Consider the following 27,574-nt stretch of genomic DNA (forward strand, 5'->3'; position numbering starts at 1 on the left):
AGTAGAGCAACATCTTTCTTCAGCACGGTTTTTACGTTTTCCATGACAATTATTCGTTTGCGAAGTAACCAAGAACTTCATTCAATGTTTGAATGGCATGACATCGGTGGCTAAGCATTGCGTCTGGTGTGTTCAGATATCCGTGCAACCTGTGATTACCCAATAAAGTGATCACACTGCAATGAGGGTACTACCTGTAGACGTAATGGCTAATTTCAATCTGGAAAAACTTGATTGCGTATACGCACTACGCTTTCGAACAGAAGTTTTGACAGGGGAAGCAGCAGAAATTGTTCCAAATGGGCAATATTTTTTTGCAGCCACGATCAAGCTTCCCCCTTGACCAAGCAATTCATGGAGGATGATACTGTAACGTAGTATTCTGGTTACATTACTTTCCGCTACTGTAGCATGAAGATCGGAAGGAAAAAGTCGAGACGTCGAAGAAGTTTTAAGGTTAACTTGTTTACTTTACAGATGACATTGATGAAATTTGGCACATACAAACTTGAAACAATTACACTTATTACATAGATGAAAAAGACAGTCAATAGATTCAGAGTACTTAGCGGGACATAGCTGGCGGGTGAAGGGCTCCCGGCGGGAGGGCACGTCGACGGGCGGCAGAGTTTCTGACGTGAGCTGGTGCAGGCCGCCCTCTCGCTCTCAATCGCCAGAGGGGCCGCGTTATATTTGCTTTGGGGGGACGCATTGGGGGAAAAAGCGCATCCTAGCGTGTGCGGACCAGGTGGAAAAAGGCTAAGGCACACCCGCAGCCAATCAGGAAGACGCTTCCTAGCTCCAATCAGACATATGTCCCCGCCAAAGTGAAAAGGAAAACATCACACACAGAAGACACAAGTTCAAACTCGAAGGCGCCCGTTTCTGGGAAAAGAATTACTGGGGAGAATAAAGTAAAGGTATACAAACTCGAAAAGGAGAAAAGACAGGCGGCCGTTTGAACGAGACCGAGGGTCGGAGAACATAGCGGCCCGCGTAGGCGCGCAACGGGGGGTCGGAGACGCCAGTGCGCGCGTGTAACACAAGATTCGCCGACGGGCCGACACACACACACCGCCTGCGTTTCTTAGAAAAGCTGGGCCTCGGTGGCCGAAGAGGGATGCTAAAAAATATAAAAAGCAAACGGGACGGGGGGCTTCGCGACAATACATAGGAGGCTGCGTAAACGCTGATTTAAATTTCAGCCATTCATCTCATAGCCCTAATCATAGCGTTGCGTTAGGGCTAAAACTACTGTTTCAACCTCGAAGAAGGCTACGAAAACAGACTATAATATTAAAGTACAAATGAGCTCTCTCATCGAGCTCTCACGCAAACGGCTTTGGATTTGGAGAATTTTTCTCACTCCTTGTTATCGTTCCTGTTGCATTCACTTTTATATTCGTGTCCCCTTTTTATGCCTGGCTGCTCACCGAAAAACTTTACTTTCCCGTTGCACTCTTAATAAATCTTCAGGTTATAACACTTCCCAAAATCTTTGTTACTGGATGCATGGTTACCCCTCAGAGTCACGCTCATTCTCAATCCACTCGTCACGCTCCGCGTTATCTCCCGTCATATTCTTCGGTCGAACTCCTACTTTCACATTCACCGTCGATCTAGGCTCCTGGTCATGCTTCTCGTGAAACTGTTGGTCGTGAAACTTCTGCGTGAACTTGCTGTAGCGCTTTTTCTCGTGCTCCCTGGCCCACTAATCACTCGACTACTTGTCACGCTTAACGTCGGACAGCCGGTCGAGCTCGCTGTCCACATACTCATCGGAAAGCTCTCCAACTTAGCGGACATTTCCTGCTCCACCTACACATCACACTCGTCACCTATCTCCAGGTCCATACTGTTCTATCATTGAATTTGATAATACAAGATTTGCTGAGTCTGTACATTCAAGCACTAATTTACAATAAGGTACGCATTTGGGCTGGTAATCACTAATTTACATTTACGCGACCTGTTACTGAGCTCGTTCGGGGCTGGTGAAGACTGGTTGGGCCGTAGGCAGTGGCCTGCGCCATGGTCTCACTCTGGAGTCTAAGGTGGAATTCTCGCTATTTCATATACAACACCATCGGGACACTTATCTGCTAGCGCGCATGGGACGGCCGATTTCAAAGCACAATATCCGCTTGTACTCTTCCAAGTCGTGCCAACAGAGCGCAAGCTGCTCACAGATGATGATCAACTACGCTAGTCGATTAATTGTTTTCGGTATATTCATTGCTTTACAATGGCAATCTTCATAGCGATTTTTCTTTCAGGTCTATTTGTAACCAAGTTAAGGCGCTATGGTTACACTTCTAAATATAATCGGCCGTAGCGATGAAATTCTTGTTCTCGTAAATACAGTTGTCAGTGGACTGTAAAAATATTTTTGTATGTAGATGAGAATGGCGCCATTAAACTGAATTAGTGTTTAGAATAGCAGAATCCCTAGACATGTTCATCGCACTACTCACATAAACCAAACGTGCAGATTTTTCTTTTTCTCTTGCTTTTTTTTTTTCTCTTTTTTCCCAGTCTTCCCTCTGCACTGTTATCTATCGGGCTTCCTCTCCCTCCACTCCCCTTCTCCGCCGAGTAGCATGTCGGTGTCTAATTTCCGGCCAACATCTCAGCTTTCTCTTTTAATAAAATGTTTTCTCTCTCTGTCTTTTTCATTACGGGGAGCCGATGCGATGAAATGAGCACGAGGTCAACGGCCATGCCTCTTCCCATGACAATCCGCAACAGCAGCTGTAACACCACTGTGCCCGGGAACGCTGTCGCTTTTAAAGCACCGCAGAATTGATTAGCCAGCAATGCGGCCCGTTCTTGTACCCCCGTTCGCGCCTTTCTTTCTCGCCTCATGTGGAGCACAACAATCCGCGGGCGATATTTCAACCTTTCCCTTCTCAATTACCAGCCGTCACTTCTTTTCCGCGTTTCCCGCGCCTTCTTCCGTCTACCGCAAGCTGCTCCTCTTCCCCGAAACTCGAGACGTCTCTCGGTGGCTCGACGTCGCGTGCGGCGCTCGCGAACGGGAGCGGCCAGCGTTGTGATTACGGAGGTCATTTGGCACGCATGGTTGGCTGAACAGAGCGCGGTGCGTTACTTACGACGTACCGAGACGCTTGTCTATTCGTCATCTTCAGAAGTCCGCGATCCACTTCCGAGGCTCGGCCTTTCTCTGCACAACCAGTGATTTGAGGCGCGATTGTCGAACCGTCCTGTTGTGCGCTCCAGCAGCGTACGCGGAGGCAACCGTCATTCTCCTTGCTCATTTTGTATGGCCGGAAGTTGCGCGAAATCTGCATGGCATAAGTGCTACCGGCGGATGCCCGGAAGCAACTTTTGGGAGAGTGCTCGAGGCACGCGTTCCCGTGGCCGCGTTACACCGTTGTTGCAGTTGACCTAACAGGGTTTACCTTTGACCCGTGGTTTATTTTTTTTTATGAAAGCCTACGCAGTGAGAATGGCTGAGGTCGGACACCGATGACGATACTGGCATAGATGTCGTGCGCTGGAGCGAGAGGAGCACCACTTGGATATTCTTGGTTATCTTATTTTTTTATTCTCATTGTTTTGTCTTTTAAAAAATTTTGTAATGCCATCTGTGCTGCTAGTTCACCGCCACTCGGGGGTCAATGGGCGCACGTTCAAGTCAGCATCATTTACGCTGTTAGAGGCGATAGCGGCTTTACATTGTACAAGCGCGAGGGGATAGGCAACGTAAACCAGAACCTGGGTGCATATGGGCCGACTCTCGCCCGCTGTGCATCCTGTACAGCTACCGCACCTTTCATTGGCACGCACAGCCTAGCATATCTGAGGCACCTGTGCAACTCGTTGCCTACATGAACGCTTTTTCTTGCTTGCACGGCATCATTTCGCTGTGACAATGATTGAAAGGCTTTGCAGTCCGACAGAAGAACAAACGCTGCTTTCCGAGACGGGGCACCAATCGCTCACGCGGTAAAAAACAAAATAGCAGGGTACGAAGTCATTGCCCACATTACCAGTGCGTCGACCTACCTAGCTCTAGTAACATAGCAAAGTAGATTACATTATTATATTCAGACGCGATAAGTGGCAGTTTTTCTGCAGTTATTGTTCTTCCCGTCTTGCCCCTGTACAGCAGGCAGTGCTTAAAAGCTCCGCCGTCTCTCTCCGTCTCCGGGACGCTACACTCCCTCCAGTTACGCGCGAATAATGCAGGCAGCAATAATCGGTGTCGAGACAAGGGAAAGGCCGCCTATCCCGTTCCTCTCGCGCGGTTCGCCCAATTTCTCTCTTCTCCGCCCCACCAAAGCCGGCGCGAAGCAAAGCCGGGCGGAGTGTGGGCACACACCAGGCGGGTGTCGCTATCAGATGAGGCGTTTCCCCCCACCGTGACTCGGCCCGCGACCCCCGCCAGCCTGTGTGGTTATACAGGCTCGCAACCGAGAGTGCAGGCGCGCTTCGAAAAACAAAATCGGCCCACTTTTGCGCCCTACTAAGGAAGGATCTGCGAGTGCTGCGGGCTTCCCCTCGGACGAGGCTGGCGACCAGGCGAACCGTGGGCGCCCACGGCCGGGGCGGGCTGGCAAACAAGTATACGGCCGGTGGTATCCCACACGCTGCTTCATTGCCCTCTACGCAGGCTGGAGCCGATTGACCCTACGTTTGACCCGCGTACAACTGACCCAAGCTATGATAGCGCGTCGACCACGCGTGAAAGATTCATTTGCCGTCTACCCTGGCATAAGTGTGTATTGAATACGAGAATTTGGGACGTGTGGCCGTAGGTTGGCTGCCATTAAGTGGCGCTGCCATCGCCACCTTGACTGATTCATGTCAAGGAGAATAGCATATCGTAAACACTTTTTAAACAGTGAAGGTGGTTCGTTTTATTGGTTATTTTGGAGAAAAAAAATTAAAAATGTGGCGTATACATCACGCGCGGGGTGAGGTTTAGGACCAACTATGAATCAGGCACACTTCGTTACTAGTGCTTAGTGCAACTAATTCTAGTGTATAAATTAGAGCACGCAGCACGAAGCAAGTCAGGGCTGGGTAAGCTTGCTGAATCGGGAGCTTTTTCCAGATCTGCACTGGTGAAAAAGCTTTCGATTTAGCAAACATACTCATAAGTTCTACCACCTTTCAGCGCCCCTGGCGATGCTGCTGTCAGATGTCCTGATAGCACAAGTCCTCAATGAGCACATTGTGAGTATTTTGTGTGACTGCTGGGCCGGTCCCTCCTAGCCGCGGCCTCGACATCAGGATGAGTCTCGCCTTCCTTTTCTGTGGCGTTTCCCAAACGACAGAGATTCGCAGCTCCATCACCGGCGAGCTTGCGATGCGATGAGAAGGTGTTTCGGCAGCCTGGTCTACCGACCCCGCTACCTCCATGGCTATGTCGATATGGCCACGGCACAAGGCGTTCGACGTGATTAGATTAATAAAACTAAGAGACTAATAATAAAAAAAATGTCTTCCCTCCTGTTCCCACCACTGGTCGTGAGCGGTCGGTCACTCGTTTCGTAGAGCGCTCACCCAGAGTCTTTTCCCCAGAGTCTCAGATTTGCTCTGCTTTCAGCTTTATCGCGCAGGACGTTTCAAGGTCACTGGTAGACGGCACGGTCGGCACGCGGAAGTCGGAGATATAGCGGAAGAATGCTCCATTCACGTTAGTAAAGCGTAAAAGCACGGACATGGCGTCCAGGTGTAAAAACAGGCGCTGACTTGACGGCCCTATCCGTTGCAAAGAAAAGAAAAAAAAAAACAGAGCAGAAAATAAGAGAGAGGAGGAAGAGATAGAGCCTTCGGGGTTTCAACTAAATTTGAAATTAAGTTTATGGTGAGAGGGAACGGGGTAGGTGGATGGCTCCTATTGCAGATGGCGACTCGGTTGAGCTCTGTCCTGGAAAAACAATGAAACAACGGCAGGCCAGTCACCCTATTGAGGTGGACGATTCACGGTGAAACAAAAGCGCGAAGAAACAGCGATAACCAGGAGGAACTATTACAACGGGACGGAGCGAAACTGCCCCTCACGTTTTTCCAGCGACGCCCGGGGGGCCAGTGTGGCTTGGTCCTTTCTTGCACCAGAATGCTAAAGCGCTAACACATTGATAGTCAATAACGCTTGTTTGCTCTAATGCAGATAATAAAGGCTCAAGAGATGCCTTGCTAGTTTTCAAAATGCATTTTTCTGGCCCTTATTCACCACCATACGTCCAGGTGACTTCACCATAACGAAGGTTTTTGTCACTACTACCTCACTATCTTTATCATCATCATCATGATCACACTTACGTTCACCGCAAGACTGCAGACGAGTGTTTATCTTGCGAAGGTGGAAAATGAAAGCGATCCGGATAGACGGGCTCTCTACGTATACGTGAAGAACACCAAGGCAGTCTCTTATTCCCTAAATCTCCCCTACCGCGTGCCTCATAGGGTAGGTGTGTCTTCGGTGCGTAAAAGTCAGGTTTAATGGCTATAATTTCTGTCATTTTTTTTCGAACACTCCATTGCGGCAAAACTTATGAGAAACAGTCGCTAACCCCTCCCCCTCTGAGAGAAAATCCGTCAATTCATCCCATGCACGGTCGATGCAGATCTTCTATGAGCATAGAAAACTCATACACGGTGGTCCACAAAATAAATGTACCGGTTATCAATCTACGCCTTCTTAGTAACAGTTGTTTCATAGTTGTTTTTTTCCGATCACCCCCACGGATAGAAGACGGACACGTAATGTTGTGGATGATCCCTGCACTAGGTGCCCGTTATGGTCATCCATATGTGGCAGCGAATGCCTTGATACTTTCAGAAGATGCGCACAGAATCAATGGTGATTTTTTCTAAGTGTAAGCCCGATTTTTATCAAGATCGCAGTAAAATAAAATTAATAATGACCGTGACACTGACGCATTCAGTAGTTGAGAAAGGTTGCTCTTCCTCAGTCGAGAAGCGAAAGCCTCGCCAGAAGCATCTTTTTTTCTTTGCGGCATTTGTTTGTTTATCCGGCAAAGGCAACGTGTTTGGTGAGCATCCTCAAGTCACGTTCCTTCAGCGCGTCCGAATTCCTGGAGGACGTTGCATGCGTGTCCAAGCAAACGAGAGCGACGGGGAAAATCCAGCCATGACGCACAGCCGCGAAGCAAAAATCTAGGACAGAAAGAGAAAGCGAAGGCTGTTGCCATCTTCGCCAACGCGGAACCCGCGTGCGCGTGCCTGGGAACCGGGGGCGCATTCTTCGCCGGAGTGGAGAGAGAAGGGTGCACATTGTGCGCAAATGCGGACTTTACGGTCGCCCGACCGTATAGACTGGTCCGGGCCATTCTCGGGCCTACAGATCCGCCACCGGCCGGCCAATTAGTGGCCAACCTCGATCTTTTCTTAGCTTGATAAACACAAAGGCGATTGTGTGCACTCAATCCAGTGCTGGAGAAGAATTGTGCATCAACGATCGAACGAGCATGCTCGCCTGTCATTAGAGAGTTTTAGCATAGCGTGCTCCGTCCGCTAACGCTACGGCGGCGGGTAGCGGGGCGCGACTGGGGAGAGCAAATTCGTCACGGTGGGGTGGATTAGTTCCGCGCGGCCTGCCTTCGCCATGCCCGCTCTTTCCCTCCGCTGAAGGGCAACCTCCTCGCACTCCCCGCGCGCGCATGCGCAGTCCGGTCCCGCTACCCGCTAACCTTAGCGTAGCGTACGGGAGCCGCTATGCTAAAACTCTCTATTACAAGACGCATGAGTCCTGTCATCTCCAACATCTCCTTAGGGCGTCTTCACCACAGTGCTCCAGAATGACTGAGAAGTGGCCCAGTGTTAAGATTCGGCGAATGACATGGCCGACCATTCAATTTGAGCGAAAAAGGGCACCTGCGCTCATAGGTCGGCGAAACAGTAAGAACTCACTCAAACTCAATCACAATTTTTTTCCGTCACGCTATACTCACTCAAAGTCAGACTCAAAAAGCTCGTCTGCATTCAAAATCACTCGTACTCACTCATCGCATGCTCATTTGTAATCGCACTCATCTGCACTCAAACTCATTAGTCCTCACGTGTACTCATACTTAATCTGTACTCACACGTACTCAACTCATCTGTACTCACTTGCACTGATACTCGATCTGTACTCAATCTCTACTTACTCGTACTCAATTTATACTCACATTTACCCGTATACAAAAGTGTATATAATAATTTGTTCTCCAATGTGCCGCTTCCACTCACCCGCCAAACTGGGTCTTTTGGCCTATAATTTGAGCGGAGCAAGTCCACTGAAGCCACCATGCCTCCTGCTCTTGCTTTCACTATAAAAACCCCGTGGCGAGCGATCGCCGAGAGCGGCAACACCGTGGAAAAGGAATGGCAAGAGGGGCGGGTTTCTCCCACATCAATTTATTTTAACCTCCTTAAGAGGGGCGCTGCGGCATCGCGAAATGCGCGAAACTCATGCACGCACGTCGCTATTCGAGTGCGTGATCAAACTCACAAGTTTGTACTCGCAGGTACTCTGCTCATTAGTACAGCACTCGCGAGCGCATGTTATTGCGAGTACAGTACTCATGAGTACTATTTGCGAGGGCGTATAATCGCAAGTGCAATACTCATGAGTGCTACTCTCGAGTACATGTACTCTACTCTCGAGTACATGAGTACATGCTCTCATGTATGTACATGAGTACTACTCTCGAGTAGTCTCGAGTCTGTACTCACTGGTCATCGTACTCACTTTTTTCCTCTGTGCCTGTATTCACTCATCATCGTGCTCATTTCTTGTCTGGGTCTGTATCACTTATCGTTCTCTCTCGTGAGTTTGAGTACAAATGAGTGGACTCATGAGTGAGTACGCCGACCTATGCCTGCGCTGGGACCCTGCGCAATGCGAAGCGCCTTTTTTAAAAGTCAAATCATATGTTTGGCTTCGTCATTCACCGAGTTCGCTCACTGGGACACTTCGATTGATCGTTCTGGAGCACTGGGGTGAAGACGCCCTACGGGGACTTCTTAGAGTGCAGCCGCCATTTATCAGGGTATTCGTGTCCACTGCAGGATTGATTGATTGCAGGGTTTAACGCGCCGACGCAACGCAGACGATGAGGCGCGCCGTAGTGGAGGGCTCCGGATTAATTTCGACTACCTGGGGATCTTTAACGTGTGCTGAAATCTCGTACACACGGGCGTTTTTGCTTTTAGCCTCCATCAGAAAAGCGGCCGCCGCGGACGGGAATCGAACCCGCGTATAGCCCAGGTGTAGCTTCGGTGCGTTTTAACCACACAATCAGTCAATCAATTAGAATGCCCTAAATTTCTTGCTTGTGCGGGATTTTCCCAGCATTTATTAAGGTTTTTAAAATATTAGTCGGGAACCATAACATCACAGGAAAACAACTCTTAAGTAGCCACGAGTTACATTATTTGGCGTTATATTACTTGGCGTGCGTATTCAGCTCAGTATATAGACAAATACACGGGGAAATTCATCACGGAGATGAAACATTGCGCCACACCATTCGTTCCTCAAGCAAGGGTCGTAGCTGCAATCTGGTTTCCTTCCCAAATGTCTACACGATGCCCTCGAAAGGCGTCTGGGCGTTTCAAATTCGCGCGCTTTGCTTTCTCCGCCTGCCCTCGGCCGCACCAGGTTTAACGTTTCTTTAAGCTGCCCTGGTACTTCTGGCGTACTCCAATGGTTGCCTTTCTCCCTAGCGCCGAGGTGTGTTCGCTAATGGTGCGCTGCCGTGATAAGGCGCATGGTGGGACAAAACATTTGGAGGAGTTTCGGCGAGTCTATTTTTCCTTGTCCGCCCTCGTAGACTCAAAGACGCACGAAAGATGTGCGCCCACTAACATTGGGAAAAGAATGGAAGCGCAGTCATGGCCGCACACCGAAACCCGGGCGCAGGGCGTGCGTGCGCGGAGCGGGTGGGCCGAACGTACACACGGCGAGGTGAAAGAACTGCTGTACTCCGCACACTGTGGCTATCAAGGTCGACACGTGGAGGAGTGAGGTCTCGTTTTCGTGTGCTTATGAAAGCGTCGCCTCTGAGGCAGGGCGCTGATTTTTACAGCGTCCAATGCTGCGAAGCACTTACTGAGTGCCAGTTATAGCATTCACCCACACTTCATCGTGTGCACGGGGAAATTGTGCTCGTACACTGGCCTGCACTACAATCTTTGCTAATTGTACGAATTGTTAACTAATGGTGATTACTGTGGCAACCGCTAGATTCGGGGAATACTAACTGCACTGTGACAAAGCAATGGGCAAAATGAATTTTACGAAATATAGAACACGAGTCGATAGTCTCACACACGTACGAAAGACGGGTTTGGATGGCTGCCGGTCATTATTTAATCCCATGTGACTAATGAATAATGGCCAAAGACCGTATTGACATGCACGAAGGCGAATTGGGAAAAGAGTTGGGGAATCGTTGCGAAAGTATTTGCCATGCTACGTAAAGTATACACGAAATTATTATTTCACGTTTATAAAACAACGTCCAACAGAGTATAACGAGTTCATATTATCTACTTCTTGTGTGGTTACTTAGCTCCATATTTCTCCACGCAACATTGTCGAATGGTGGCAAGGAACGCCGCGTGTGCGATAGGCTGCTGTAGCCCGTATAGAAACGTTTAACAAGTTACTTACCGTGAGGGCGTACTACAAAGTACAGCAATGGGGAGGTTTAAAGGTACGAGTTCTCCTCCACACCACAAAATGACACCGAAAAAAAAAATCGTGGATTATTTTCTTCTTTTATCTCACTGCTTCTTCATTTTCCCTCTCTAGTCTCTTGGATTGCGAACTTGGTCCAGCCTGATTAACATTCCTGTCTTTAACGTATACCTCCTTCTACGGCCTTCCCTGCAAAGCATCATGGGAGTGCGTGGTGAAATATGGAGCTAAGCAACTACACAAGCAGTAGGTAATATTAATGAACTCGCTGTTACTGAGAGATGGGAAATGGAAAGAAAGGCCCTGAAAGGAGGTTGAAGTGAAGGAAGAACAAAACAAAAGAATAATAACGCGGGATTCATCAGAACTGTAAGGATTAACCTGTTTTTGAGCACAGGTGACATACCATGCGGCTCCAAAAATGAGGAGCTAAGGACTGCTTTGACATTGTTGCCTCGTATTAATTCGTGCCTTTTTCTTGAGCTTTCGCTGCATTAATAGGTGATTTTACCTGGTCGAAACATTTTGAGTTAACCGCTTTGAGGCAAGCGGGATCTAAGCAGAAAGTAATCAGGCAGTACGAGTCTAGAACTTCTGGGAGCCAATACGGGCTGAACTGGTCCAATACTTTTAACTTTCCCAATGTTTCCAGGGACTAAATGAGTTCAAAATGGCTCCCTTGGGAACCTTTTCAACGCACTTTATTGGGCGTTCACGTGACTCCCATGCAGAGCCGCGGCTACAATGCTTTCCGTCTGATTCTCACGGCAAGATGGGAACATGTTTTTCAAGCTCGACACCATATCTTCCCGAAAAGTGATGATTGTGGTTAGCTAGGGCACTTGGCTCTGCGAACGCATATTCAGCGATCGTTTTACGCGTTCTTTGTAACTGTATGAGCGTACCTACATAGATGTGATCTTGCTATAGTGTCCAACAACACAACACTTTTAGTTCTACCCGTCCACTCAGTAATTTTAAACGAAAAGCAACGGCTTCTAGCTAAGCGAAATTCAATTTAAACTTTGGGTCTTGAAACGCCGAGGCTAAAGACGGGCTGCAAAGCTGGATTTTAAACGCTGGTGTTTTACCGCAAGAGTTGTCGACAGTTTATTATATTACTATATGACCTACTGTTATAGTGGGTACAAATTCTCGGTGTGTAGTGTGTGGTCAAGCAAAATGCGCGTTTGAGACTTTGGAATTTGGGGGGATTGAACCCAGGGCCTCCTTTTTTTTGCAGCGGGCATCATTACCGCTGGAACATAAACTTCTTAAAATATTTTAATGTGTAGCAATCTTTGCCGAGTACCCCCCCAGCTCAGACCGTTTAACGCACTGCATTTCCACCAAAATGCAGATTTGGCATAAGTAACACCCGTAGTCGCTATAATAGCTTTAATGAAGATAATTTGCCAGGCAGAAATTTTAAAAACCCGAAAATAAGAGAAAAATAGACAAAAATACATTTTTCACGAAAATGATCTGACAAAATAAAAAAAATATGCATCTTATACACCTCCCGGCCCCGAAACCCAAGAATAAACAAAAAAGGTCCGCAAAAAGACGTTCAAACAACGAATAAAAATGGCGACCGCTGCAACGCCCAGCATTTTCACAAAAACGCAGATTTGGCGAAAGCACACCTGTAATCGCTATAATAGCGCAAATGGAGATAATTGGTCTAACACAATTGTGAGAAACTGAAAATAAGAAAATAGAGAAATGAAAGGTTCAGAAAATTTATCTGATAAAGTAAAAAATATGCATCTTATATATCTCTTCTCCGAACCCAAGAATAAACAATAAAAGTAGGCAAAAGAACTTTGAGAATACGTATAAAAAAAGCGAAAATGGACAAACTCTGCAGTACGCCTTCCTTCTTGGGAAAAAATACATAATGAGCGAAGCAAAGGCCCATCATCGCTATTATGGTATATATTTACATCGTTGGCGAAAATACACAAAAGAAAACTTTAAAAGAATGAAATAATCCGACTTTTTCGGTACTCGCAGCCATATTTGGCGGTAAAAAACTCACACTCCAGACGAGCGGCATAAGAGTGCTACGCATTAGTAGGCAATTCCTTGAATTTCTGCAGATGTTTTTTTTTTTGCCGGGACATTTATGTCACGTATGCGGAATTATTATATGTAAGAACGGGTGACAAATTCCAGTTCGCAAAATAGAGAGAGAGATTAGATAGTTGGAATTAGGAGAAGAAACTAAAGAATACCCGTAATACTTGCTAGTGCAGAGGCAGTGACGAACACCGAAACGGAACCCTGCTGACAAGTTTTGATTGTGGGTTTTGTATTACAGTAAAGTGCGTTGTTCGTGTAAAGGGTATGCACATCATAATCGAGGAATTAAACAGCTCATCCAAAGATGAAGGATAACGAGGACGCACACAGGCAGAGCGTGCTCTGTTCGTGTGCGTCCTTCTTATCCTTCGTCTTAGGTCGCACTGTTTAATTCCTCAATTTATATTCATATTCTAAGGGTCTGGCCGGTGCTGAGGCCTGTGAAGCAGAAGAGAAATTCATCATCGCTTGCAGATTTCGGTGGAACGGGAAGCCCACGCACACACATGGCGCATGCATACACGGGGGATTGGTGAAAAAATGGCAGCATCTCCACTCCGTGGATGATGGCGAGGATGCGGAGTACGGGGACCCGAAATGACATCCAAATTGCGCCCCGAGTGGCATCCGATTTGCGCGCCGACCGTCCGTGAGTTGCACCTTGATTATTCCCTAAATGAAACTGCAACTCACGGCTCATATCGAATTTCGCTTGATCTTCGCTTGATGCTGGTGTGTGCAGGGATGAACGCGGATGGACATTGGGAGGTCCTAAGGTACTTCGCACCGAGCCGTTTGACTCTCGGGTACTAACTCACGGTCGTAGCCCAATGGGTAAGACGACTGACGCTAACTCTGTCTGGTCTACCAGACACAGGCTGGAATCCTGCCGGTGCCTGTGTGGTTTTTTGCGATTGTAAATGCTATGCGCATGGACGCGGATGGACATTGTGCGGCCCTAAGGTACTCCGCACCTAAAATTGCAACGGCAACACCTTACTATATATTATATCTGGAGGGTCCTGTGCCTCAGGCCAAAGCCTTAGTTTAGCACATGGCGCACGCCCACTCTCGAATTTCTTCTTTCACTCGTTTCCAAGCTGCAACTGTAAGACGTGTCCCATGAAATGTTGCCCTTATACAGAATCACTGTGATCGCATTCGTGTACGTCAACAGCTGTCGCTGTAGTGCGGATAACCTTGCTGTTGCTGTCAGTGAATTCTTTGCGTTTCACTTGTCATAAATGCAGCTGCCACGACCAATAACTGAACCTCGAGCATGAAGCGGCAGAAGTGTTATGTTCCCAGTTTATCACTGCGGATCCTCCAAGCATCCGCGAAGTAACATTACCTGCGTATAAGCGCTCAATTCTCTCACCTGGAGGTAACTATACGAGAGTTGACGGAGCATTGCTCCCCGGCATCTTTAGCAAGCGACTCATCCTATAGCGTGCATCCGACGGAGCGCGAAAAAGCCGGAGGGAGCAGCGCTAGCTCGGCGTGACGTCGCTGTCGTCACTGTCGTCGTCTCCTTAACGGTGGCCGCCGGCGCTTTCCTCCAGGAGCTCCTCGCGGGACCCGGCAACCAACGAGAGGGAAACACGCGAGGCAGCTCGGCGATGCGGGTGAACGGCGGTCGTCGGCACCGATGACGCCGCCGTCGTTCCTAGGAAAGCCCCGTCCGCAAAACCACGGCGTTTGCCCTGCCTTCAGCAGCCGCGTCAGCTCCACGCTCGCGGATCCGCTACATAAAGCAACAGGCGGCCAAGTTCGAAATGAATAAAGACAGAAGAGGACACAACTGGTAATGGAGAACGCGGTCGCCCGTTAAACTCCCTGCCCGAACACGAACAACCGAGAGAGAGAGAGAGAGAGAGAGACAGAGGGGGAGGGAAGCGGGATTCGTTGACTGTGACGATAAAATTGGGAGTGAGATAAATTGGCCCGTCTTTGAAAGGCTGAGTAACATGGGCGAAATCATATTCGACTGAGGGGGTGAAACTGGCGGGGGGAATTCGGTCGTATATTGGCTGCACCCGTTTCCAGGAACGAGCCGCTTTCGATGGCGCCATTTGGATCCCAGCGGGGGCCAGCCGAGGGGAGTCTGCATGTGCAGGAAGTGGGAAGTCGCTCGGCTCCACGTAATCCCGCCCGGTCTGCGCTGGGGTCGAGCTAATCCTGGTGCTTGAAGGCGCTACGCGGCAGAGAACGTGGAAGCGTACTGGTGCACGACAACAGCCATCTGACTGTGAGCATGGTCTCGCGGTGTATGAATCAACGGCTGATGTGGATGCGGAAAGCCACAGATGAAGTACGAACAGGAAAAAGATATTTGGAACGCCTCTGAATTGAAGATAACTCGTCGACAATATAAAATGATCGCATGGTTTGGCTAGATTTATAAGCATGACTTAAATTTAAGCGCAGTAAACTAAGACAGGGGCACGAAAGCAGAAAGGTACCACCTCTTACTATCAACTGAAACCTTATTTTTAAATAAATCATATCTACCAGCCTGTAGGGAACCGACTATGAGGCACGGGTGCACTGGTCCTAAGTGCTAACACACGGCAACCCTCCTCGCCCCCCAAAATCATTCCTTTCTTTGATAGGAATTGACACTTTTTTGACAGAAATGCCCAATGAATAGTTATTACATTGGGATCCCCTTATTGTAATATGGAACGCTTCGGCAAGCTGTCGCGTTGCCCGACCGTGGTCTTTAAAAGGAACTTCCGTTTCTGAAAATCACCGAAGCTGCTGTAACTACGGGCGCCTTTTCGCATTTCATTCACAAGTAACAAAACTTGAGCACGCCTTTGTGAACTTGGCTGTGACCTGCATTTAAAAAGGAACCCACGGCTACGCATCCGACATCGCCTGCTGCACGCGCGTGAAGCATTCAAATGCAGCAAGTTGCCTGCACCGTACTGGCGCGGTAAAAGTGTCCAGCTGCGCCGTTTTTAGGCCACACGTATATAAGCAACTGCGACAATGGCCGCCGCATACTGGACGAGGACGAAATTAGGAAACCAGCGGTGGGCCCAGGCTTTGGTGGCGCTTATTACGGGAAAGGCAGCCTATATTATGCCGAGGCTTCCACTACGGTGCCTCGTATTACAGGACGCGTGCCCGCTTTGCGTGGGGAGCCACACACCTTCTAGATGAGAACATCTTGCAGAGTCCCCATTCGAAGCTTCTCTTCTGGTGTGAGTGTCCGAGTTCAGATAAAAAAGAACGCGTGGGAAACGTCACCATGCAGCCGGTGGTTCGAACAGAGTGCATCTCTAGATGATCACATGACCAGTGTAAGATAGTAGGAGGAAGCATCCAGTCTTCGTTCTTGTCTAGGGGGCGTTGGCGGAGTGCGCCAAGTTCGTATAAATAACACATAATAAGCAACCTCACTAAGAACACCGAGGGCGTGCGTAGCGATTTTGGTCACGTATTCCTAAGTGCTCGACCCCTTTCACAGCGTTTCGCACTGCAGCGTTTGCAGCGGTCCTGCTAGGGTAGCGTACATAACGACGTCCCTTTAAAACATCCTCGAGAAAAAACATTTTGTTGTACTGACACTCTTTGGCCTCTAGTGCTCCACTTTCACCCTGAGTCTTATTGAACGGAAATCGCTTACACGTTATGACCTCCTAGAAGGAGCGACATTATAAGTGTTGTCTTGTCTGAGTTTAATAGATGTAACTCATCAGCAAATAAAATGGTGTGCTACCCGCCGCGGTGGCTCAGTGGCGGCGTTGCGCTGCTGAGCACGAGGTCGCGGGTTCGATTGCCGGCCGTGGCGGCCGCTTTTCTGATGGAGGAGAAAAGCAGAAAAGCCCGTGTGTACGAGATTTCGGCCCACGTTAAAGACCCCCAGGTGGTCAAAATTAATCCATAGCCCTCCACTACGGCGCGCCTCATCGCCTGCGTTGCGTCGGCGCGTTAAACCCCACAATCAATCAATCAAACATGGTGTGCTGTACAGTGTGGATGCTAAAATTTTTATATTTTTCTTTCGTGCCTGGGAGTCCTGGGAAAGCTATCACCAGCACAGAGCCGTGCTCCGGGATTTGCTGACTGACCGTAGCCGATTTACCTGTTACATTTACACCTGTTACATTCACTGCTTTGAATTTGTTACAATGATCTTGAAAGGGACTCTGCAAAACTTCCGTTAGCACTTTCACTCTTTCGCTTCTGCTTTGCTTTTGTGGCTTTCTTTTTTAAAGTGGCTATCGAATGCGTTCATTGCTGAAACCGAAGGAAAGCCGGCCAATAGCCGCTACACCGCCGTAGTGATGTAATTCCAGCGGTCGAAAAACGCCAAGACCGGGAAAGAAAGAGAAACCCTTTAAACAAGTTTCTAACTTATCTGATGGGCATAGAGCAGTAACTTTTGGCTTAGGTACTTTGGGGCTCCGTAATCTGAGTACTGGATGTGTTGGTTGACTACGTTCTGCAAGCATTTAAGATCTTGAAAAATACCGCAAAACGTGTTTCAGGGTCCCTTGATGCAGTTATCGAACGCTTTTATTGCTGCTCCGGAAGAGAAGACAACCGACAGTGTGTCACGGCTGCTCCTACGTCAGATTGACCGGCAAAGAAAGGAACATTTTGTGCTGCAGTTTTAAGATGCACGATGTGCGTAGGGCAGTAGTTTTCGGCTCGGATAATTTGTAGACTGTACGCATTTATTACCCGTCTTCTAGAAGGGTTTCCGGCGTTTACGAAATGGTTTCTGAGACCACCTAAATAAAACTCCTGATAAACAAACAGCTTCTACGGCTCTTTTCAGGCCTAGTTAACAAGATTCCATTGAATGTTTTGCCCTTCGTAGTATCTACCGCACCTTGGCATCGATATCTTCATCAACGTAGAGTTATCTCTCTTGACAGAAGGATGTGCATAATTACGGCAGGAACATTTTGAGTGCACTGTTGTTCAAAGAGCAAGCTTGCACGGCAGTTCAGCTCATACAGGCTGCTAAGAAATTTTATCTGGCTCTAAGCTATAAACGCTCGAGCTCAAAAGTATATAGCTCAGGGGATTTGAATATACTAGAGATCAGGCTTCTTACAGTCAGGGCACGCAGCCCGCCGCCTGGTTTGCTGATGGCAGCTCCATTCTTCTTTAAGAAGAATGTGAACGCAATACAGAATGCAAAGCTAGGGGAGTTAGAATGCTTTGAGATTTAATTAAGTAACTATCAAGTGATTTTAGGTGTACATCAACGTGGTGGTGCGTCTTCGTTCCACATAGGTACAGTAAACATTTTTAATAGCGGAGCTGTTATAAGGCTGGGCTTAATGACATGTAGTCTGTCCTGTTATCGTGTCACGCTCCCTCCGGGGCAGGTTTCTCCGCCCCGGAAAACTGGTTCCGTGTGTAGAAAAGAATTCATAAAAAAATAAAGCCGTTCCATAAAATGTGAAAGCTGTCGGAAATGCAGAGCACTGATTCGCCATAATGGGCTGTAGCGCCGTTATCCGCTCACTGCTACCACCCCATGCAATTCAAATTTCCCGCTTTCGCAGTGCTCGCGCGCCCCTTGCCTGGAACTGCGCCAGCGGGATTTCTGTTCTTTTTGTGCTCGCTTTTCCTCCCGCACGTACCGGCGTTGCACTGCCACTTTTTTTTTTTTTTTCGCTTACTATCATAAAAACCAACCCAACGAGCGTTCTTAACTAAATGAACGCGAACGCTGCCCATAAATTACGGATATTTTGCCTCAAATGTACCTACAGTTTTCTTTGCGCTAAAAAACGGGGAGATGCATGGCAAGCGCCAGCGGTTCAAGAGTTTCTAACGCTTATCAATATATAAACCGCTTGGCTTTCGAAGCCTCTGGGTTACGCCGCGACGACGGAACGCCGTTTGACTATACTTGGGTCCAGCGAGCGAGCTACAACGACAGGGCGAGCCCCTAAAGTGCTCTGAACTTAAGAAAACAAGGCCATAGGGCATTCATACAAGGCGTGTTATATTGCCCTAAAATGTTTTTTGAGCAATGCATATGTGTTTAAAGGGGAAGCCAATTAAAAATTGGTGTACGTGTGGTGTTTGCAGTCTGGCTTCCCCACATAGCTTTTTGCGCAATGAAGCATGACCATCTACGGAGGAAATATGATTACAGAAAACTGCTCTACCTGTTGTGTCATCGAAGGTATCCCGGAACAGATTATCCCGGAACAGCCGCTAAGGGGCATATACGGAGGGTGTATGGTAACAGAAAACGGCTGTAACTGTTGTTTTATTGAACCTATCCGGAAAGAAATTATATGGCAATTATACTCTAAGACGACTCTAACAATACTCACAAGAAAGAAGCAGAAGCTAAACGGAATCGTTCAAACGACTACCCTCAGCTCCGCTCTTTCGGCAGATTTAACACTGGGTTGAACTGGGTTAAATTTTATAAGGAAGTCCTCGGGACAGGGAATTGACTTCGTAATAAGCGATACTTCGTTAAAAGTGGAGATGGTTTGCTTCCAATTCACTGCAGTGGGGACCATAATACTTTTCGCATAAAGCTAGATTTCGAATAAAACGAATTGGTTATGACGAGGGCTGATTGTATAGCGGCTTTAGCATCCTTCGTATCAAACCACTTCTCTCCCACGAGGAGTGGATGACACCTTATCGACCTTTTTTATCACGTCCTCGCGGTTGTCTTCCTTGGTAACAATAGCGGTTGTCTAACCTAGCATGTCCCCCACCGTTCACCCGTCCGCCCTGGGCTCTCAAGAAGTTGCTGAAGATTTTCTCCTCTCTCTCTCCCTCAAAGTGAACGGCCCACCGCTGTCTTATGAAACACGGAATTGTGATGTGACTTTTCATTAAGTTTCCTTCTATTACGGACTAAGGAAGCTAAGGAAGCCTCCCACCGGGCGGGTGCCCTAAAATGAGCACCTCGACTCAAATAAAGTTTATCCGTCATAATCATAATCATCATGATAATCATCACCATTCCGCTACGAAAAAGAGTGAATCTTGATGGTGAATACACGTCAGCTCCACCACCTGAGAGACAAAAACTGGCTAAAGCAGAAAACGGTTTAACCTGGTTTCCCCGAACAAGCAGCCAAGAGAATCTATGAAGATGATGACAATTGTTGAAGAAGAAAAACCTACTAATGCGTAGAATGACGACGAGTATGTACATGGAGTATAGAAGACGATCTGCGGAACGGATGTACCAGTTCTCACAGTGTTCTCATAATTTTCCTTCTCTCGTTTTGCGTCCCTTTCCACGTCTCCCCCTTACCTTCCCTTCCGAGCTAGAAAATTGCGGGAGGGTTCGCAATACCCTTTATCACGAGGGTAATATAATCTTCATAACGAAATTCTAATATTTTCGCATTCTACTGTAAGTTCAGGTTCAAATTGAGTTCACAGCTTTCGTCAACACGTATAAGGAGCACGCCGTTGCGACTGCTGAGCGCAGAGCGCGGACGTTCTAGCCCGCCGGCCTTGTATACCAGTACGCACAGAAATGAACGAAGAGCCAACACCGGAACAACAACAACAACCTCCAGGAAAGGTTGGTGGCACGAGAGGCAATCGCATCGCTTCTGTTCCTCCACAGGGCCCGGCGCGGGATACTGACCCACATGGCGAGCGCGCTAGCGTTAAAGCATGCCAGATATCCCACGCAGCCACCGCTGCCGTGACGGGCGCAGCGTGCATTCCAGTTCCGCTAAAACTCGTCCAGCAAGAAAACATGCGCGCGCATAAATAACAGTCGAAAGAAGACAACCAATGAAGAAGAGATATCTCCGTGTACTCTATTCTGCACCGCTCCCGCAGCAGCGGGTAAAGTGTCCCGCAGTACTCGAACGCCGCGCGATCTCCAGGTAGCGTCCTCCTCGAGCCTTTGTTTTGCTTCTGGTTCCTTCTGCTACTGATTCTTGGTTTTTGTTTGCGGTTGAGTGCTGAAGATGGAACGCTACGCGTGCCGGGATGAATAAGAGTGGGTTATAAGCGGCACGCGATCGAGGGAACTAGCTACGATCCTGTTCTCGAGTTAGAAAGAAAGCAAGGAAGAGGTTCGGCGAGGTTCGCCGTACCGGTCCCGTGAAGCCGAATATACATGCTCTACGCGAAGATCCTATATCGGTTGCACAGCGAATACCTACACGTACAATTGCTGCCGAAGCTTTCAAAGTCGCGGTGCTCGCAACCGACAGTTGCTGAGCCAGAAAATTTCCTGTAATGCGTCCTAACCTAACTTTAACAAGTTAACTAGCTCATTAAGTTCGGGCTCTTGGAGGCAGCTTCCTGTGGACGCCGTCACTGAATGATTATGTACCGATAGCGAATGCTATATATGGCACCAGTCCAACCTGACAAGGCCGCAGTGAGTGTGGTTACGTCGCGTTGTACTGTTCGCATTAAACCTTTCTTATTGTATCCTATAATCAAACGTCACTATGAATTGTCAATTTGTGATAATAGATGATGAAAAGCCACGTTGAACTTTTAAACTCTTGGCGAAATCTTTACCTTTGTTTTGGGCATACGAATACAACTGAAACATTGCCCTTGCGCCGAATGTGTCGAAACCCGTGGACAAGTCATGAAACCTTGAATGCAGTTTCTGGCGCTTGCAGTGGTGCACAGATTTGATACATAAACATACCTCAGTATGAACGTAGCAGTCGGACATTGTCTATGGTGCGTGTGGAGACATTGACAGCTGGGTAATTGACTTATATGTTTAAATTCTTGCTTTTTCAGTTCTGCGACGACATCTGCAGCGGCTTATTATTCATTGTTACTTGCTAGTTTATAATGCCTGACCTCCTCAACTCCTCCGGAAGAGCACCTCTTGTCGCGAAAGGGGAAGGTTTATTAAGCATTTAAGGGCGATTTTTATCTCTCTACCTTTGTACCTCTGTTGTCTCTGCGTTAGTCCCCATGTGTGATCGCGTTTAGCCGCTTGTACTCGTAGCACACCCATTCACATTACGATCTCTGTTCTCTCTGCGCACCTATGCACATTGGATCGCGCTTAGAACGACTGCACTTGTAACGCACTCATCTACACTACGAACGAAGATTTAACAACCCCGAAAGTATGTTTTATCGCAGTTAAGGTGCACATTACCACAAACGTGTAATGTGTACGAAACGCCGTCCGACAACAATAGCCCCAGAAGTCACTCCCTTGGGTATTAAGCTAAACGGCAGTGCGCCGCCAGCAAGCAACGTAGGCTCGAGAAAGGCCAATCATCGAGGCAGGCCCTTTGTGGGCCAAGGACGCGTCTCGCCGCGGAACCCGTGCCGCGGTCCTTCAACTTGACACGTCCCTGGCGCGGTGTGACCCGACGACGAGAGCGTCTTTGTACATTTGCGCAACGCAGAGGCTGCCGAGTCAACGACTCGCGAGCTGGTTCTCCGACAGGCCTGCTCCCTTGAACTTCTGCCACCGCTCGGGGCTGCGCCCCCGGGAACGTGAGGAATGCTCTCGTCCCGCAGGACGGGGAAGACCGCGTCCCAGCCTTCAGGCTTGGCTTGGCCTGGCAGCTGCCGTCTTGTGGTCCAAAACGCGAGGGCTTCACATAGCCGTTTCAGGCATAAATACTCGCTGGGCACTCCATCGGGATCACAAATGAAATCAGAGGCAGTTGAGAATTAGACGGCTCAGTGCGAGCTCGTCGCTTCTGGTTACTAAAATCTCTTTTTAAAATATTTGAGGAATGCGGACGCCTCCCTTGATAACCCTAATTTCTGGTATCTACCTCAAAAACCGGACAGGCAAGGCCAATTTAATTTGAACTCCCGCCAACTCCAGCCTAGCAGAGAACGAGGCTGCGCACGAAGCCACTCGAGGCTTTACCGACCGAGCGGATGGCACCTCCGATGCGGACCTCGTCCCCATGTCAGGCAGGGACAGGTTATTGTCATACAATGACATTACAGGGGCTCCCCACCCGCGCACCCATTCCTCAGTAAGCGGCGCTCAGTGGTCGGCGACTCCTACAGACCTACTCGTACCCAAACCCACTTGTGTATAGGTATTGCTACTCAGGGCGCTACTCCCGGGAGTGGCATAGATGTCAGGAACGAGCAGACCTGGCGCCCATGTTATGGCAATGCCCGCAGGCGATCAAAAACGGCCGCACAATCGCTAACAGTGAGAAGTGGGAGACCGTGCTGCTCAGCTCCTGCCCGAAAGATCAACTCGGGGCCGTCCAGCTGGCTGAGGACGTTGCCGGAGCCTAAGTGCTCACTGCCGACGACTAAGCAACACAGTTGGCAAAATGAATAAAGTTTACACACTCTCTATTAAATATTTTAAGCCCACCCAACATCGATTTTTTTTTGTTTCGTAGCGTGTGTAGTAAAAGACGTCAACTTTTGCTCTAATTAATTGCATGAACGAAGATGCACCGCTCTTTGGTAAGGCCGTGCGGCCTTCGGCCTACAGGGCCATATATTCTCGCAAACGACGTTACCCTGTACAGGAAGACAAGGGATAGTCCATTACTGTAATTATCTGTGGAACCTTGTACTTGTACAGCTGCCGCTAGCTGTTTGACGTGTTACAATAGAGTATTATAAGCCCGTTAACCTGAACTTGCCAGACTCAGTTCAATAAAATATGCCGTTTACTTTTTCCAAAACAAGAAAACGAAAACAAGTAGAAGTGTTTGGGCTTGTTCATACTTCCTAAAATTGAAAAACAGCGCTCAATACGGGACACAAAAAAGAAGGCTACACACACATAGCGCTGGCTACCAAGAAAGTATTTATTTGCCTCTCGGCAATATAAACGAAAATGCTGCCCCAAGATAACAGCGATTCGAGCGTTTTCGTTTATATTGCCGTGAGGCAAATAAATACTTTCTTGGTAGCCAGCGCTATGTGTGTGTAGCCTTCTTTTTTGTGTCCCGTATTGAGCGCTGTTTTTTCTATTTTAGGAAATATGTAGCAGTTTTGTTAAAGCCTTCTAACGTTCTTTAAAATAGTGCTGCCAGATATATATATATATATATATATATATATATATATATATATATATATATATATATATATATATATATATATATATATATATATATATATATATATATATATATATAGGTTTTTCAATATACAATTAAAATTTTGGAAAGTGGAGGAAGAGGTGTCGTCGACAACATGGGCATGAAGAAAGATGATTGTGAGCGTCTGGGAAAGAAGTTTAAAAAAAAAGATTATATATATATATATATATATATATATATATATATATATATATATATATATATATATATATATATATATATATATATATATATATATATATATATATATATATATATATATATATATTTTTTTTTTAAACTTCTTTCCCAGACGCTCACAATCATCTTTCTTCATGCCCATGTTGTCGACGACACCTCTTCCTCCACTTTCCCAAATTTTAATTGTATATTGAAAAATCTTCAGTGTATCTAATTCACATTTTGTACCTAAAATGGAGATGGGGGTGTTATCATCTACTGGAGTTGCTCGGCATATGGCAGGCACTTAGTAAGGGTCTTATTTGATGTGCTTAGCAGAAACAAAACAAGAGCAAAGGTTGTTGTCAAACACAATGAACTCGGGTGCAGAGGAAGATTTATTTACCGGGGTGCCATTGCAAAATATTGAAAAATAGCATTAATGACGAGGCAGTAAAATGGGGACAGCTTCGTGCACAGGTTCTTTCAAGCGGTCTATGCCTGAATGGTTGGTAGGCATTGGTACGCCCCTGATACGGCATAGCATCGTCATTGAACGCTGCCTCTTCGTACTCAGGAAAAGGTATTTTTTGGGTGGCCATATTGTTTATAGAATTATTTTGGTTTAAATGTTATAATAGGCAAGGCTCCGAGATCCCTCATAAATGATAGCTGTATGCGAAATAACCCAGTTGTCCTTTTTCTTACATGAAAAGGGTCCTAATGGAGGTATTGTGAACGCCGTACAAAACATGTCCCATAATCTCAGAAGCAGTGCTTCAAATAAAAATAATATTGAATGACACAAACACAAACATTTGCGTTGTTCCCCTTCCGTCTCGTTCCAAGCACTATTTTAATTTTGTTATTTTTACTACGGACGGCCAGGCCCACTTCACCTCCTCGCGGTCTTGCAAATTAGCATCCCCTTCGTGTCTAAGCCATGGATGTGGGGCCTAAAGAAGAACTTAACTAACTTGTTCAATCGACTTATTTTGCAGCAGAGAATTGCATAAAAAGGCATGCTAACACAAGTCCCACTAGTCCACAGTGCTCCAAACTTAATGTTTTTTTTCTGAAAGAACACAGCAAAAATGGCGGGCGAAACTTCTCTTCCACGAGGAGAAACACCTTTCCTTAATAGCAGGAGGCACTGATATCTACTTCAACATAACAAGTTATTAATTTGCAGCCGTATGATTGATCTTCTTAGCGAACAGCGGTATGTCATCACGATTCGTCAGCCAAAGCAGTCCGTACGCAAACATCTGTGCCACTTCTGCATCTTATGAAGTGAGGGGTGGGGATGCATGCTCTAAGGCATCTTCGGTGTACGTAGATTTATACAAGAGCAAGCAGAAATTACTTGGCTTATTATAAAAAAGTACAAAGTATTTTTTACCGTAGGGGCGAATAATGTTGGCTGCTCATTACAGTACGGCAGGTTGGTGGGCTAGTTAGTACTGCATTTCAAGAGTAGAAAAAATTGCGAAGCAGAAACAAGACCACTGCAAAGGGAACAGGACGCGGAAAAGATGGCGCCCGTCCTGTCCCCTTTGCAGTGGTCTTGTCTCTGTTGCAGGTTTTTTTTCTACTCTTGAAATGCTCATCACATCCCCGCTACGAAACTAGATCTTCTCGTGTGGGAGCTATATACCTATCACACCTGTCCAAACGACGTCGAAGTAAGTTTTTGGTGAATATAATCCAAGCGAAGAAAGAAGGTGACGTGAAGTGCGGCCAAGAAATGAATAGAACCTTTCAGAACCTGTGAGGAGTACACAGTGCAACGGGACAGACGTACCGTAAACAGCAAAAGTTTACGGACCACGAAAGCAGCAATTTTGGTTTATTTCTCTGCCGCACGGCAGCCCGGGGTATTATGTGCGGCATTGCAGTACTTTAGTAATTATACGTCTCACATGCATACCACAGTTTACGGGTTGCTACCGCTAAAGAAATAACCTAAAAGTTCCATTTTCGTGGTCCGTAAACTTTTGCGCAAGGCTGTCGCTGTGCAGTTCTCCACCGGCCGTTGCTCTGGGTTCGTCGTGCTGGTTTTCAAGACGTCCCCTTACCAACTGGACTCATTTTGTTATCTTATGCTATCTAATCCTTCCTGGCAAAAACTGACGGAGCGCTGTTTCACTCTTTTACAGAGCACTGCCCTTGCGTACGCAGGCACCTTGGGGCCATAAACTACGAGAGTAGCAACTGTCCATTTTTCTGGTAAAAAGCTGAGTTGAGAAATATCCAGATTTGTCGTGCAGCCAATGTGGGTGCCTTCGAATCGATCAATGAAAGATGCAGTTTTCGAGGGAACAAATTTTCACTGAAAGGCAGAATTTTGGGGACCACGAGAAAGTAAGCACAGCTAAATTGGCTTCTCGGAATAAAATGTTAAGTTGCCCCTGAGCGAATAATTCGTCTTTCGACGTGTTACAATAACGACAGAGAAAGTGTTTTTAGCTGTCTGTGGAACTTACGCACTTTACTTCGTGGCATGCCCACCTGGTTTCGACTCTGGACTCTTCCTTCGTAATATTATTCTTTCCATTTCAGTAGACATTCATGAATCACCTAACATGGTTTCGCGCGTAAGAAAGAAATACAATAAAGTACATCTTCAAAGACCTGGAATTTTACTTCCGGCAGGCAGAAAAATGGTTAGATGACACGATCGAAAAAAGGCGACACAATACTGCTTTCATATTTGTTCCTAACGGCGTAAGCAATATACCTAAAATTGCTCAAAGGAAACCATTCAAGTCTTGCAGTGACATTCACGTCACACGTTTGGAATGCCGAGCACTGGGTTTAGCGGTGTTCGAGCAGCGTTGGGCACCTTACCAACAAACCCCTTGCCGGAGATTGATAAGGTTTATTCCAGCGGTTTCCATGAGGGTCAACATCCGTGACACTCTCGTATAGGAACGCCACCAGAACAATTTTCTCTTCTCAAGGGAGCGCAATTTCGGCGTCTAGATAGATATAAAACAGGCCGCTGACGGACTCACCGTGACAGTTATCCAGATCTCGCAAAATCCTCCGCTCTCACACCCGGACACAACGCCGATCCGGGTAGCAGCGACGAAACTCGGAAAGGGGTCTCCCCCGGCATCAACAACGCGCAGCTGTCGTCACCTCCGGAGAAGCACACTTTTCACCCCAGTCATCCGCAGGCAGGCCGCCGCAGCGCTCACGCGACGAAGCGACGAGGGTATGGAGAAGGCGACGTCGACAGGTGGGTAGAAGAAGTGATAAGTGGGCTTTCCCGCAGCACGCGCGATCAGCGAGAGTCGGAGGAGAGCCCGAGCGTCCTTGAGCGCGGTCCAGCAGCCGGGGTTCTCTCTCGTCCTCGGGGAGGCGCGCGCTGGGTGCAAACAAGTCCCGCACGGCTGAACGGCGCACCCGCTCACTGGAATGGAGCCGACGCGGTGGCGGCGGCGGCGGCAGCAGAGCGGCTCGCCTGGAAACCAGGACAGAGCAACCTACAGCCCAAGGGGCGAGAGAGAGCGACCACTGCTGCCGCTGCATCCAGCTCCCCCCTCTTCCCGGCAGAAAGGTCCGCCAGCCGGGGTCTGGCCATTTCTCTCTCGCTGAT

General features: G+C 47.6%; 1 protein-coding gene across 1 annotated transcript in view; it reads right to left on the reverse strand.

The window, feature by feature from the left end:
* The window catches only part of LOC144178584 (trypsin-1-like), an 88,304-nt gene extending 60,933 nt beyond the window's left edge, over positions 1-27,371 (reverse strand). Inside the window, exon 1 of the mRNA XM_077706540.1 lies at positions 26,988-27,371. The gene's annotated coding sequence lies outside the window, so the exon portion shown is untranslated. The remainder of the gene's footprint in view (positions 1-26,987) is intronic.
* Positions 27,372-27,574: the final 203 nt, after the last annotated feature.

The sequence above is a fragment of the Haemaphysalis longicornis genome, unplaced genomic scaffold, assembly GCF_048455015.1.
Source record: "Haemaphysalis longicornis isolate Haplotype H1 unplaced genomic scaffold, Haemaphysalis longicornis Haplotype H1 scaffold_4, whole genome shotgun sequence".
In the NCBI taxonomy this organism is placed as follows: domain Eukaryota; kingdom Metazoa; phylum Arthropoda; class Arachnida; order Ixodida; family Ixodidae; genus Haemaphysalis; species Haemaphysalis longicornis.